The 13,579-nt window shown below is 35.1% G+C and overlaps 1 protein-coding gene and 1 long non-coding RNA gene across 4 annotated transcripts in view; one reads left to right on the top strand and one right to left on the bottom strand.

Annotated features, from left to right (window-relative positions):
* Positions 1 to 13,579, top strand: part of LOC145276832 (lipopolysaccharide-binding protein-like) — a 274,030-nt gene that overhangs the window by 81,714 nt on the left and 178,737 nt on the right. The window lies entirely within an intron of this gene.
* On the bottom strand, positions 4,881 to 6,458 carry LOC145277098 (uncharacterized). Its single transcript, XR_013868107.1, has 2 exons — positions 6,024 to 6,458; positions 4,881 to 5,240 (listed from the first exon to the last, which is right to left on the bottom strand). It is a non-coding gene; the product is annotated as an uncharacterized LOC145277098 (long non-coding RNA).

The following is a 13,579-nucleotide window of genomic DNA, read 5'->3' as shown; positions in this document are numbered from 1 at the left end:
TTGGAACATCGGCGCATTACTCTTCGCCAAATAGGCCAAGATTTAATGATTAGTGCAGGTTATGTGGAAACTATCATTCATGACAATTTACATATGCATAAGGTGTCTGTCAGATGGATTCCCAGGTTGCACACACAATTCCAGAATCGAGAACGCGTCGAGTGCTCGAGGATGAATTTGGAGATGTGCCAAGAAGATGAGTCAAAGTTTTTTTAAAAGACTGATTACACAGGATGAAACCTGGGGCCGTCACTATGATCCAGCGACCAACGGCCAGTCAATGCAGTGGAAGCACTTGGACGCACAACCTCAATAGGAGGCAAGGGCGATGCCCTCCGCTGGCAATGTCATGCTCACAATCTTCTGGGACCAAGACGGAGTAGTGAGGACATTTCCTGGCAAAGGGTACCACAATTACAGGACCCTATTATGCTTCAATTTTGAGGACATTAAGGGAAGCTATAAAAATCAAGAGGCGGAGCAAGATCAGCAAAGTTGCCCTCTTCCTTTAGGACAAGGCTCCGGTCCACAACTCGCATGTCGCCAGATCAGAAACACGGGCATGTGGTTATGAATCCTTCCCGATCTTCCCTACTCTCCTGATCTTACACCCACTTACTTTCACCTCTTCCCAGCCATGAGGTTGTTTTTGAAAGTAAAGCATTTCCCAGATGATGCGACCTTGATTTCTGAAGTCACGTCGTGGTTGAAGGACCAACCTGGTGTGTTCTACACAAACGGTCTCCAGAGCTGCATCAAACGATGAGAGGAATGCTGGGTGGTTCCTATGTAGCAAACGACTAAGAACTGTGTCAAGTTTCGTTGTCCTACTGCTATGGGAAGTGGGTCAAGAGCATTACTGATTGCACGCCCCTCGTACAGCATCTTAAGAATTGTGAAATTAGATAAAGTAAAGAAAGCTGAAATTGAAGGAAATATTCAGACATAAATACAAGACTACGATTATTCTTAGGTTAAGATTGAATCGGAAAAACAAAATATCCACAGTCAACTAATGGGCAGTAGTTATATGTTGATACGGGATGGACATTATTAAAGAGAAAGAAATGATTTGAAAACTAGTGGCAGAAAGGCAAGCGAAGCAATGACAATAAATGGAGCTCATCACAAATTATTATATGATGCCAACATGTAAAAAAGATGGAGGAGGAGTTCTAATAGATGTAGATCAATGCGTAAAAGAAGAAAACTGTTTGAAACGTTACATCTCTAACTTTAAGGAAACACTGTGCCAATATTTGGAAACTTGCAAGACAGCTATATGGAGCAAAAATTTAAGATAATAAATCAGGAAAAAAAAGACGGTTATCAAAATATGACTCGAATTATCATATTAATATAACGGTTGAATGTCGTATGTGTGGGCAGAAATATTAAGTACTAACAGGAACCGTTAACTGGCAGTGCCAGTGGAAGCATGCCACCACCTTGTAAAAATGAAACTAGAGCATACTATGTTAAGAACGGCTTTCTGAATAGACACCCCAAACATTATCATGTAAAGAACGGCTTTCGCAATATACCCCCTCAACCCCATTTGATGAGGGGGCGGCGTCGTCAACGTATTTGCCCCAAATATAACTTTTTTTTACATAGGCGTCACCACTTTTCAAGGTCAAGAGGTCACTCACGGATAAGGGTTAAAGAGTGTACAGTAGTAAAAAGATGATATAGTAATCGATAGTAATGGAAGTTTCGTAAATTTGTTAGCTTAACTATAACGGCTCATCAGAAACTTGTTCACGTTGGACTTGAAAACGACCATATTATAGGCAGCTGGAAAGCAGGAAAACGGAATACAATTCCACAGGCGTGCAGTTCTAAGAAAGAAGCTTTGGTCAGGGAATTTATGTTTAGGTTTAGGCACAGATAAAGATAAAGTTTGGCAAGGCGGGACCATAGAATGGAGCTCAGTCGAACACTTTCCATGAAAATAATGATAAAGCAGAGATAAACTCGCAACATCTCTTCTGTGATAAAGAGGTTGCAGCAAAGAGAAAAGGACATCTCACACCAGGCCACGAAGTCTATTCTGAACCCTATTTAGGAAAGGCAAGTCCTTTCTAGCAGCTCCTACCCAGATGTGGCAATAGTATTCCATCCTTGGACGTACCTGGCGCTTGTATAGATAGAGAATTGCATCAGCAATGAGATATTTACTGGATCGATAGAAAGATCCGACCATTTTTCCAGCGGCCTTGGCAACATATTTGATGTAGGTATTTCATTTAAGATCAGGAGTAAAGGTCAAGCCCAGAAACTTATCAAAACTTGCGGCCTCACCAAGACGATAGCCATTCATTTTAATTGGTGCCAGATGGGGATCAGAATGTTGATGATGTAAAGATAGAAGCTTGGTTTTAGATGCACTTAAAGTAAACAGCCACTCCATTTCCCATTGTACAACGTGATCTAGATCAGAAGAAAGGAAATCGGACAGAACTTGGTCGTTTACTGTCTTAGCTGTGCTACTATAGATGGTAATGTCCTCAGCAAAAATGTCTACAAATGATGCAAGAATGTTATTTGGATGATCATTAATGTAAATGAGGAAAGCAGTTGGGCCCAGGATGGACCCCTGAGGGACTCCAGCATTAATATTGTGAGCTTCTGATTTTTACCCATCAACTACTACTCTTATGAACTTATGAGAGGGAAATGATTTAATAATTGAGAAGACATATCCAGCTATACTATAGCTAGAGATCTTGTGAAGTAAACCTTTATGCCATACCCTATCAAAGGCCTTAGATATGTCAAGAGCAATTGACCTTGAAAGGTTGTCTCCGTCGAGAGATTCGCTAATCCTATGAGATATAACTGTAAGCACATCTGCTGTAGATCTAGCAGAACGGAAACCATATTGTCTGTCACTAAGAAGGTTATTTAGCTAAGATGGTTGATTACTTCTGTATTTAACACAGATTCCACCAACCTACTCATGACACACAGGAGACTTATTGGATTCTTAAATACAGGACATTCAAGGATGATAGAAAGCAATTCTCATTAAGACAAGGTTTAAACAGTTTTGTAAGTATGGCCGCTAGTTCAGGTTGAATTGTTTTAGTACTATAATTGGAATATCTTCAGTACCGGTTGCTTTACTGAAGTCAAGGTTTTTGATTAGCTTGGCAACATCACGTACATCTATTTGTATATCACATAACGTGTTTTCTGATACAGAAGGAAATATTGGGGGTTGGTGGCCTTGGTCACAAAGAGTAGAATTAGCTGCAAAGTTATTCGCAAGGAGTTTGGCTTTGCCTGATGCTGACGAGATTACCTCAGGTCCATTGATGAAAGTTGGGATAGACCACACGCTTCTGTTCAGGATTTTGTTTACTATTTGCCAAAACTGGTGGGAAACCAAGCTGCTGCTCAGCTACTTTGGACTTGACGGACTGAGCATGCAACTCTCTTGCGTTCTTTATTACTTTCTTACAATGGTTGCTGTCAGTCCTGAAAGCGGCTTTAGTTTCGATATATCTATTACGTTGGAAGCAGTGGAAAAAGTGATTTCTGTGCCCAATGGTACAGCTGGCTGTTAGGTTTTTGCTGGAACATTTTTGAGGGTATGTAAAATTAACCATTCTGTCAGGTCTGATACTATAGAGGACACATCCTTTTTAAACATGGAATGCAGAGGTAGATCTGATATAAATGTTCGGAATCTATCCCAGTCAGCATTAGTGCATCGATATCCTGTACGATTGAGAGATACGTCTGAGGACTTATTGCATTTTAATAATCTTAATTGATACAACTGAGTGGTCGGAAGATCCAAGAAGAGACAGAACAGAAACTGAACATAGTTCAGGGCAAGTTGTGAGACTTTTTCATTTGTCTAGGAGACTCGCATACTGGCCGTCATTGTCGGGAACACGGTTTGAGTGAAGTTATAAGCTATGGAGAAATCGTAACAGAACCTCCCCTCATCATCGGTCTTGTTTGAGAGGGTCAACCATTCCACATTGGTAACATTGAAGTCTCCACATACGTGAATGTTAGCTGAAGGATAAGTAGATAGGACGTGGTCAATTTTTTCAGATATGCTTTTAAAGATAGTAACGCCGCTGTTGTATGGGCGATAGAGAGTAAATATAAATGCAGCACTGTGAGCTAGTGCAACCCAGAAGCACATATATGGTAAGGTAAGATCTTCTCTGGAGATGCCCCAACCACATGGAAAGCCATATTTAATATAGGCACATATTTCATGCCCATGACGATCTCGGGGTCCTATTTGGAAGTTAAGTTAGAGTATCCCATAATTACGAACTCATTTTTGGAAATAGTCTGTCCAATGCAAGTTTCTCTTAAAAATAAAAGGTTTTGTTTAGTCTCATGTAATTGCGCTTCAACCTCCGGAAGGTTAGAACATAAACCCCTGATGTTGGAAAAGGAGATATGGTAGTGGAGGTATACGTTGCAAGTTGGAGATCCGGGTTTTAGATGTATTTTTCTTGAAACTTGTCATTCGTTGTCAGCATACCCACCTGCAAAGTGCATAACGCATGCCTTTTATATCACGAAAACTACCTGTGTCTGCATAATGTAAACCATATTGTCATAATAAGGAATGTAAAAAATCTCTTAATATCGTCCTTTTCAAGAAAATTCCTAAGTTTTAGCTAAAGTAAATATTTACCTCTCCACAAAAGGAAATGTTTGATCAGTGCCGATAATGTGTTCGAAAAAGAGAAATACAAAATAAAACAAAAAACAATAATAAAACAAATATATAATAAATAAATGTTTTTGTAGGCAATGATATTTATATGTGTAGTTTAGGGGCGTAAATTATTAGAAAAACAAAAAAGTATTAAAAAAATATTTATGTTTATGTAAAACACAGTATTACAACCAAAGTCTGTTATACAAGCAGAGGAAATATCTTATTTATGTCATCATCTTTATTCGTCTAAATGTAAGAGAGCCGCTAGTACTTTTAAATTTTGGCCTTTCTAAGAGTAAGTAAGTTTCGTCTAGTTAGTTCCGTAATAGTTTCGTCTGCATTTAAAAACTGTAATGGATGATACAGTTCACAGACGACAGCACAACCAGCATGGCTTTCTTTTGGTGCAACTCTAGCCTTGGGAAGTTTCTTGAAGCTTCATTGGCATCTAACCACTGAGTTGAGCGTCGCCGATGGCCTTCCACCTTATCTTTAATTGAAATAAGAAAATTGTGCGAATGTGTATTTTCCATCTTGCATTCTGAAAAGAAGATATAATTGTTTGAAAAGGATTCTCATTTAAACTGTTAGTGCTAAAATGCTATTTAAAATGATATATACTGTAAAAGCATTATCAGGAGAACTTATCTGAAATATCTCATGTGCATTTAAATTCAAAACTTCAGCAAGAATTTCCTTCTCAACCTGATATTTTGCTTAAAAAAGTATGCGCATATTTAGAAATGGTTTGATAATATCAAATAACGTCGCCCCTGACGAACATTGTCTTACAGTTTGATTGCATGTCTAACATGTAAATTATTACACTTGACAGTTGCCATAGGTTTCTTGGTATATAAGCGTAAACACAATTTAAATCCACACAAAATAACTATTGCATTTATAATTAGATATTGTTAAATTCGTGTTGGATTTCATATTGTAACCTTGCCAAAAAGTCATTTTTCTAACATATTAATGTATTAAATACGCAAGATCTTCGTAATTCAACTTATTATATTTATATTATTTCTAGCTCGCATAATTTAATAACACACATAAATGTATTTAATTTATTTCCATTTTCTAATTACGAGTTCAAGGCAAGTGCAAAAGTGTGTTTATACATAAAAAAGATATATTTTAATTTTTTGTAATAATATATATAGTAGATACATAAACATGGCACATATAAACACATATATTAAGTGATTTATATATATATATATATATATATATATATATATATATATATATATATATATATATATATATATATAATATCTCTATTTTCATCACGACTGAAATTGAATAGCAAACTTACCACCAGTGGATGTATCGATTTTCTCATTTATGTACCAGTCAAATAGTGAGAAGACTCCAATGATTCTGGTAGTCATGGCAGCTAATTATGAGAATGCTATATTACATTGTTGAATAAAGTTTAATTACGCAAGCAAGGAAAATGCGCCTATAATCAATTAATGTTTTTTTTTTGTCATAGTTTGAAATCGCCGTGTATTTACATTGTAGAAAATGATCTCCATTAAGTAATTAAATTGTTATTTATTATGAAACAATTGCTAGGATCTTATTCAGCAACAAGAGATTAATCATTTGCAAACAAAACAGTATCAATTCATAATTTTAAGGGACGTCAGTATCCATGGTTACCGAATATATAGGTTTAAATCTTATTCTTTTTATCTTTTTCCCCAATTTCTCATTCTATATGTACGTCTAACTCTTTCTACTTCATTTTTTTCTCTTTCGGTTTGTATGTGTATATCTGCCCCCTATACAGATCTCTCTTTATCTCATCATCGTTGTCCTTCTCTCTTATTCGTCTGTATGTAAGTATGTATGGATGTATGTATGTATGTATATATATCATTACAATAAACAAATAGAATAATACATTCGGATGACATTTCCAGTATTTTCTCACCACGGCTCAATACAGAAATATATATGCCGAATCTCTACACTAATATAATCTTTTTTATTATTGCATCCCAGATATTATCAGATCATTAATTTTACTAATGACCTGACGAAAATCGTCTCTCACACATACACACATCTGTACATGCAAACACACGCACACACACACGCACATTCACACACATATGCATATGTGTGTAAGTGTAATCAAACTTATATGCAAAAGTAAAACACTATGCCAGTTTTATGTAATAAATTATTTCCGTTGCTTTTCTATACTATCTGCGTTGACTCAACACTGGTCGACTCTTGAGAAAACATCGCTACTTGTGAAGTTGTACATCGGCAGACGAACTGGCTACCAAAATCAAAGCTTTAAAGAAATAATATAAATATAAAATGTTCTCTCTCTTTCTCTCTCTCTCTCTCTCTCTCTCTCTCTCATAAAAAAAGTAAATTATGGTCTCTCTTCTACTCGGCTACCACCCGTTATCCAATACATGGGCATTTACTTTCCGCACGGATGTGAACTTTTATTATTTTTGTTGCGCGAGGGATAGAGTAAAATGACTCAGAAAAGTTGAAAGGCATATGAACTTTAGTATTAAAAATAACTGGATTGGTTATATCTCATGAGCAATGAAATATTTCTTGACTTTACTGGATTTCAAATAATAAAACGTGACTTGCACTGTTTGTGAGTGACTAATGTGCTTATGATTAATATACAACGTTAAAAAAGTGAAAATGTCACCTCTTTCGAACAATTTATGACGTCATAAAAATAATGGCATCTGCAATGTTTTTATATAAGTGTGTTATTTAGGAATGCGAAATGAATCTGCAAAATAGAATTTGTAAAATTCGGATGGATTAGATTTTTACGACATTTTCACCGACTATATTTCATCCTTTGATTATAATATTTTTTCTCCAACGAGGTTGTATGAGCAGTTTTAAAAAATTAAGGTTGTTAACACCCATAATCGTGTTATAGAACTGACTGGATCTGCAATGTAAACACTCATGCCAACAGTGTGCCGGTAACCTAGTTCCAAACATCCACAGTCCAATATCTTTGTCATTTCAATGCCTTGTAATAAATTGATAATTGTAAGTACATTTCATTAAAGGCACACACGCACTCAAATATAATGTTGAATTTTTGTTGCGTAGATATCAATATTTGAAGTGCACTTCTCTATTAAAATGTGTATTTACTAATATACTAGATATTCAAGCAATTTTACAAAAGGTAATTAATGGGCATTTCATTTGACAAACACACTCACATTAATAAAATCGTCATTGTTTTCTTTTTTGTTTTTTTGCGACCGAATGATTGGTTTTATTTAATAATTACTCACTGCTCCATTTAAGCATTTTCCATAAAGCATCTTGGCTTAGAATTCTGGGTTTTAAATTTTTTGCCACACTAAATCAGGATCTACCAAACAAAAGTTGATCATAATTTTACGAAATTTAACTCAACTATAATGAATTTTGATTTGTTAATAAAAAATAACCAGTTCCTTATTCGAGATGAGCAAAAAACAATTTCAGCAACTTAAAAAAGAAAGCTTAACAATATGCGTTTAAAGTCTCGGAACTTCGTAATCGCGTACACAAAGACACACACACACACACGCACACACATTTATAAATGCAGACACAGATACACTATTTTTAATACTTAGAGACACAATGCGTTCATGCTTTCACAATCATCAGTGTAAGAAGGAATGATTGCGGATAACCAGAAGGATTCGAACCCTGCAACGAATCAAGTTTTGGCTCCGCTATTAAGAAACCACACTCCTAGGACATTACCAACCGTCGCGAAATGAATAGATATCTTAACATTAATAACAATAAACATTAATTCAGACAATCTATAGTGATACCGAGTGAGAGGAAATCGCGATCTAGCAACAAGGCAAACTAACCGATATTTTTATTCCCCAAATGTTTATTTAAGGTGCGAAATAATTATATATATATATATATATATATATATATATATATATATATATATATATATATATATATACGATAGAATATGAAGGTCTAAGTTGAAAAATCATTACATAATCCACATGTTATAATTTGAGCAATGTTTAAAACATATATTGATATTTACTATTATGTGTGTCCACTCGTAAAATAATTGATTACTTCGGAAAAAAGCCAGTTTCTGTCACCCTGAAAGATTATTGAATTTTCAGTTTTTTAGTCAGTTGGCTCTGATTCATCCAGGTAACGGAATAACTACTTATATGCAATGGTATAATAGTCTACTCTGAACAGCTTATTTATTTTTCTTGTGTTTCACCCTAAACAAGGCACTGCACCACTTTGGTGTAAGGGGCTACTGTGTTGGACAACATTTGTAGTTATACGGTCTATAGAGTTGAGCAGCAATATGTTTTTTTACACATGAATCCCCACTTATCAAGGCCCGGAGGCTACTTGAGGATTAGGGTTAATGAGTATACATTAGTAACTATAATTATAGCGTAGTAAACATAAATAGTGGGGATTTTGTAAATTGGATTACTTAGGGAGAGGGTTCATCAAGAACTGGTTTACGTTGGACGTGAAGACAATCAGATTGTAGTCAACTGGAAAGCAAGCAATCGGAAGAGAATTCTAAGGCGTGCAGTTCTAAGAAAGACGCGTTGTTTATGGAATCTACATTTACGTTTAGGCACAGGAAAGAATGTGGGAAACTATTGATATTTGTTTTTGTTAGACGAGTGTTTTTAGTAAAATTTTGGTGATGGTGGGGACCATAGATTGAATCTCAGCTGAGCACTTGCCATGAAAATAACGATAAAGCAGAGACAGTTTTGCAACGTCTCTTCTGTGAGAAAGAGGTTGCAGGGAAGAGAAAAGGGCATTGTCCACTAAGCTACGAAGTCTATGTTGAACTCTATCAAGTCAGGATAATCTGGTTCTAGCAGCTCCTGCCCAGAGGTGGCAACAAAATCCATCGTTGGCCGTACCTGGCTGCTACATTAAGCTTGAACGTTTGCATGTCGGTGCAGTCAGGGAAGCAGCGACCGACGAATGGAATTACACAATCTAGCGGAAAGAAAATATTTGAGTAAAAGGCTTCCCGGTATGTACGCATCTATACAGTGTATGCGTAAGATTTTGCTCATTGTCGGGTAACTGAAGGGTATTTACATCGAAGTCATTCAACCGCTTGGAGTTCATCGTATAACTTTCCATTAAATACGTGTAAAATAGTCACAAAAATGGAATATTTTGTCAATGACACTAAATATCGGAGTTTGATTAACAGTGCAAGACCAGTTCAGTTGTCTAAATGTGAGCGACTAGTCGCGGGTGCACCAGTTCATGTGATAACAATGATTCATACATGCGAATGATGGTCCTGTAGAGGCACATGATACTCTCAGGTGTGTGCAACTTTCTAGCATGGTAGAGAGTTCAATTACTTTGTAGTAACCTTTGCAATACGCTCGATGTATTTGTTCCACCTCATATCACCTTTTAACGTTAAGCAAAGGTGTTTAAAGGAAAATCTTTTCCATAGTGTATCATCAACTAGGGCTATCAGTGATTGAGAAAGTGTTTAGTAATTATAATGTGTGTCCTTATTCAGCTACAGACTGGAGGTCATCATCTTAGGTGTTAGATATCTATTCATTCGTTTTCCCATCGAGCCTGTTATAAAGCGTGGTCTCATCAGCAAATATACCTGTTTCGAAAACAATTCAATTAGGGAGACCATTTATGGATAAGAGTAATAGTAAGATCTAAGGGTTGGCATCTGATGTACACAAGCATTATAATCATGGTGTTTTGACATTGACCATCAGACACAACCGAGATTTGTCTCTTATTTTAAAATATTTGATTATGTAATGTATTCGTTGAGTAATACCATATGATTTAGTTTTCATGAGAAGTGCATATTTCAATACCCTGTTAAAGGCCTTAGATATATTAAGGTATACATCTCCAGCAACTCTTGCATTATATATGTTCAGAGATTACAGTTAGGATATATGATGTAGAATTGGCTTATCTCAATTCATATATTCGTCAGAATAAAGTTTTGTATCTGTGAGGTAGTCGACTAGTTTTGGGTTGCTTAAGGACAAAAAGATTGTAGCGAATAGAAGAAAAAGGTAAATTGGATCATAATTTAGCGTATCAATTGTTTTTTTTTTATTTTTAGAATTCTTGTAAACTGGTACCACAGAGGCAATTTTCCAGCATTCAGGATATCAATATTTGGTAAGACATATGTTGAAATAGTTAGAGATTACGGGGGCAGACTCAGCAGAGCAAGTTTTAATAGTACACCAAAATGCGATTAAGTCCACATACATTTGAAGGTGATTTTCGATTACTAAGCTTGGTTTCTGTCCTGAAAACGAATCTCTGGGGAGGGTGGTGTGCTGAGTTCAAAATGGAGTTGGAGGGAAAGCATTCATCAAGCAGGTTAGCCGTCTCAATTGCCGTGCAAAGAATAGCAAGATTGTTAGATTGTAAAAAAACAACGTGTAATTGCCCATTATTTACTCAACTGTCACGAGTTCCTAAATTCTGAGATTTAATGCATTTTGTGGTGGTCTTGGGATATTATATCTTAATAGCATCTATTTTGCTTTTACAATTATTTCTAGCTTCTATATACTTTTGTCTATTTGTAGTGGACTCATGTCGGACAATTATACAGTATAAGTTCTGACTTTCAACAATGGCAGCTGTGCAAGAGAGACTGATCACTGAAAAGAGTGAGGTTATCTATAGAACTTCAGTGTGGGAACATGCGCTTCAATAACGGCTTTGAACTATTCAGTAGTTTCATTTCCGCAGGAAGAGAAAAATATTTCCTCACGGAGCATCGCTATTGTGATTCCCGATGGCTTCCTCATCAGCCGTCTTCTAGTAGCTTCTTCTACTGTTGAGCAATATCTTTTCAATTCTGGGTCGAAAGTTTAGAATGATGCCTATCATCATTACAACATGATCAGCATTCCCGAGATTTTATGGGCATATTTTACTCAATCCTCGCGAAATGTGGTCAGACATAGGTCTACAAGTGGGGATTTTGGAGATGTTACTGTTTGTGTCAGGGAATATGACATGTTAAAGTTATGTGTGATACTAGCCATGTAACTAAAAATTCCCATAATTTAAACTTTCATTATATCCCCCGATAATTTAGCCTAAAATTTGATATATTTTATTGCATAATACATTCTGATTGAAATAAAACAGCGATTATAATCATAAGAGTTTATATCATCATACTGTGATTAAAATCACAATACGATGATACAAACTTTCATGTCTATAATTGTTGATTAATCTTCGAGAGAGGGCAGTATTATATGGAAATAGTCCTGTTCAGAAAATGGCGAATACTACATGTATTTAGCACCAAACCAGCCAGCGTCATAAAGTTAGGTAGTATAATTTAATTATGATATATTTTAAAATGTAAAATATGTTAATTTGTGGTATAATATGCACTATTTGAAATTCATAAAATTGTTTGCAAACTTTGCTGTTTTGCGCTAACCTTATTACAATACATATATCATGCAAATTTTTCCTGTTCATAAAAAAGTAGTTTTCAAGATTACGCAGTATTCTTAAAGTGATGGTTTTCTAAATACATATGTATAACTAGCTAGAGAATTATTTTATTAACACTGTATCTCTAATTCATGAGACAACAAAATCACACACCGGTTGCCGTAAGATAACTAGTTAAGCCATATCAAGACTTGTGACTATTTGAGAAAGCTAGCTGCTGTATGTTCTTTCCGATCATCTCGATATTTTCTAGTCGACGTGATTTTCTTGTTGTTGCAAGATTTGAGAAGTGTTGATTATGTAGTGATGTGATTGAGAATTAATCTACCCTTGCTTCACAATTACACGCGCAGATCTCGTTACAGATTGTATCCCTTGTTTCTCAGAATTAAACGAACGAGATGTGGCCTTACTGAAAATTTAAATGGTTTCATGCAGGATAACATAGTACACTGATCAACATATAGCAATACGTGAAACTTACGTTTTCTATTTTTTACTTTCGCGAAATATCTTGACTAAGCCTTCATCAGTTTAATAACACAAAACTGGAAAACAGAGATGTAGTAAATGCTATCATGGAGTACTTATTTATCCACACTATCATAAAAAGTATACATTCACTTTATAAACGAAACCAATCTACCTTATATAGCCTAATGAATTTTATGCACAGTTGTGTGTCTATGTAAATATTGACGTTAGACTCTCAAGTTTTCGCAATAACTTTGTTACAGGGTGACAAAGCTATTTAGTATTATTCCAGATCAGATATGGACAAACATTTCGAGAAGTTCCTCGCATGGGAAATATATTTTAATAATGTTCCGAATCAGTTCAGCTATTTCTCTGTTATCCCAATCTCATTATCTATCAAATAAACGCAAAGCATATCATTTAATAACTAATTTAAGTCACATCTCATAATTGAAAGCAATCTCATCAACTGTTTCTTAATAAAAATTAATTGGAACATGAATGTGTAACAGCAGCAGATTTTGCGTGTGTCAAAATTTCAAATGTAAAATATTCTACATGAGATTAGTTTAAGAGACTATATAGAATGTTCCAAAAAATAAGACGGATATTCATTCTTCCCGTCAGTTGATTGTTTTCCAAATAAATGAGGCTTGTTTCATCAAGTAAGGATGTTTTAATATAGTGGCTTCCTGACTTCAAATACAAATACAAATAATAATAATAATAATAATAATAATAATAATAATAATAATAATAATAATAATAATAATAATAATAATAATAATAATAATAATAAAAACATTGAAATTATTATTTGCTTTGTTCCTTTTCACCATGACTAAATATATGAACATCTGAATAGAATAAAGCTTTTTT

Source organism: Euprymna scolopes, chromosome 5, assembly GCF_053919585.1.
Source record: "Euprymna scolopes isolate OS-2025 chromosome 5, ASM5391958v1, whole genome shotgun sequence".
NCBI lineage: Eukaryota > Metazoa > Mollusca > Cephalopoda > Sepiida > Sepiolidae > Euprymna > Euprymna scolopes.
This window is presented reverse-complemented; position numbering and strand designations above follow the sequence as displayed.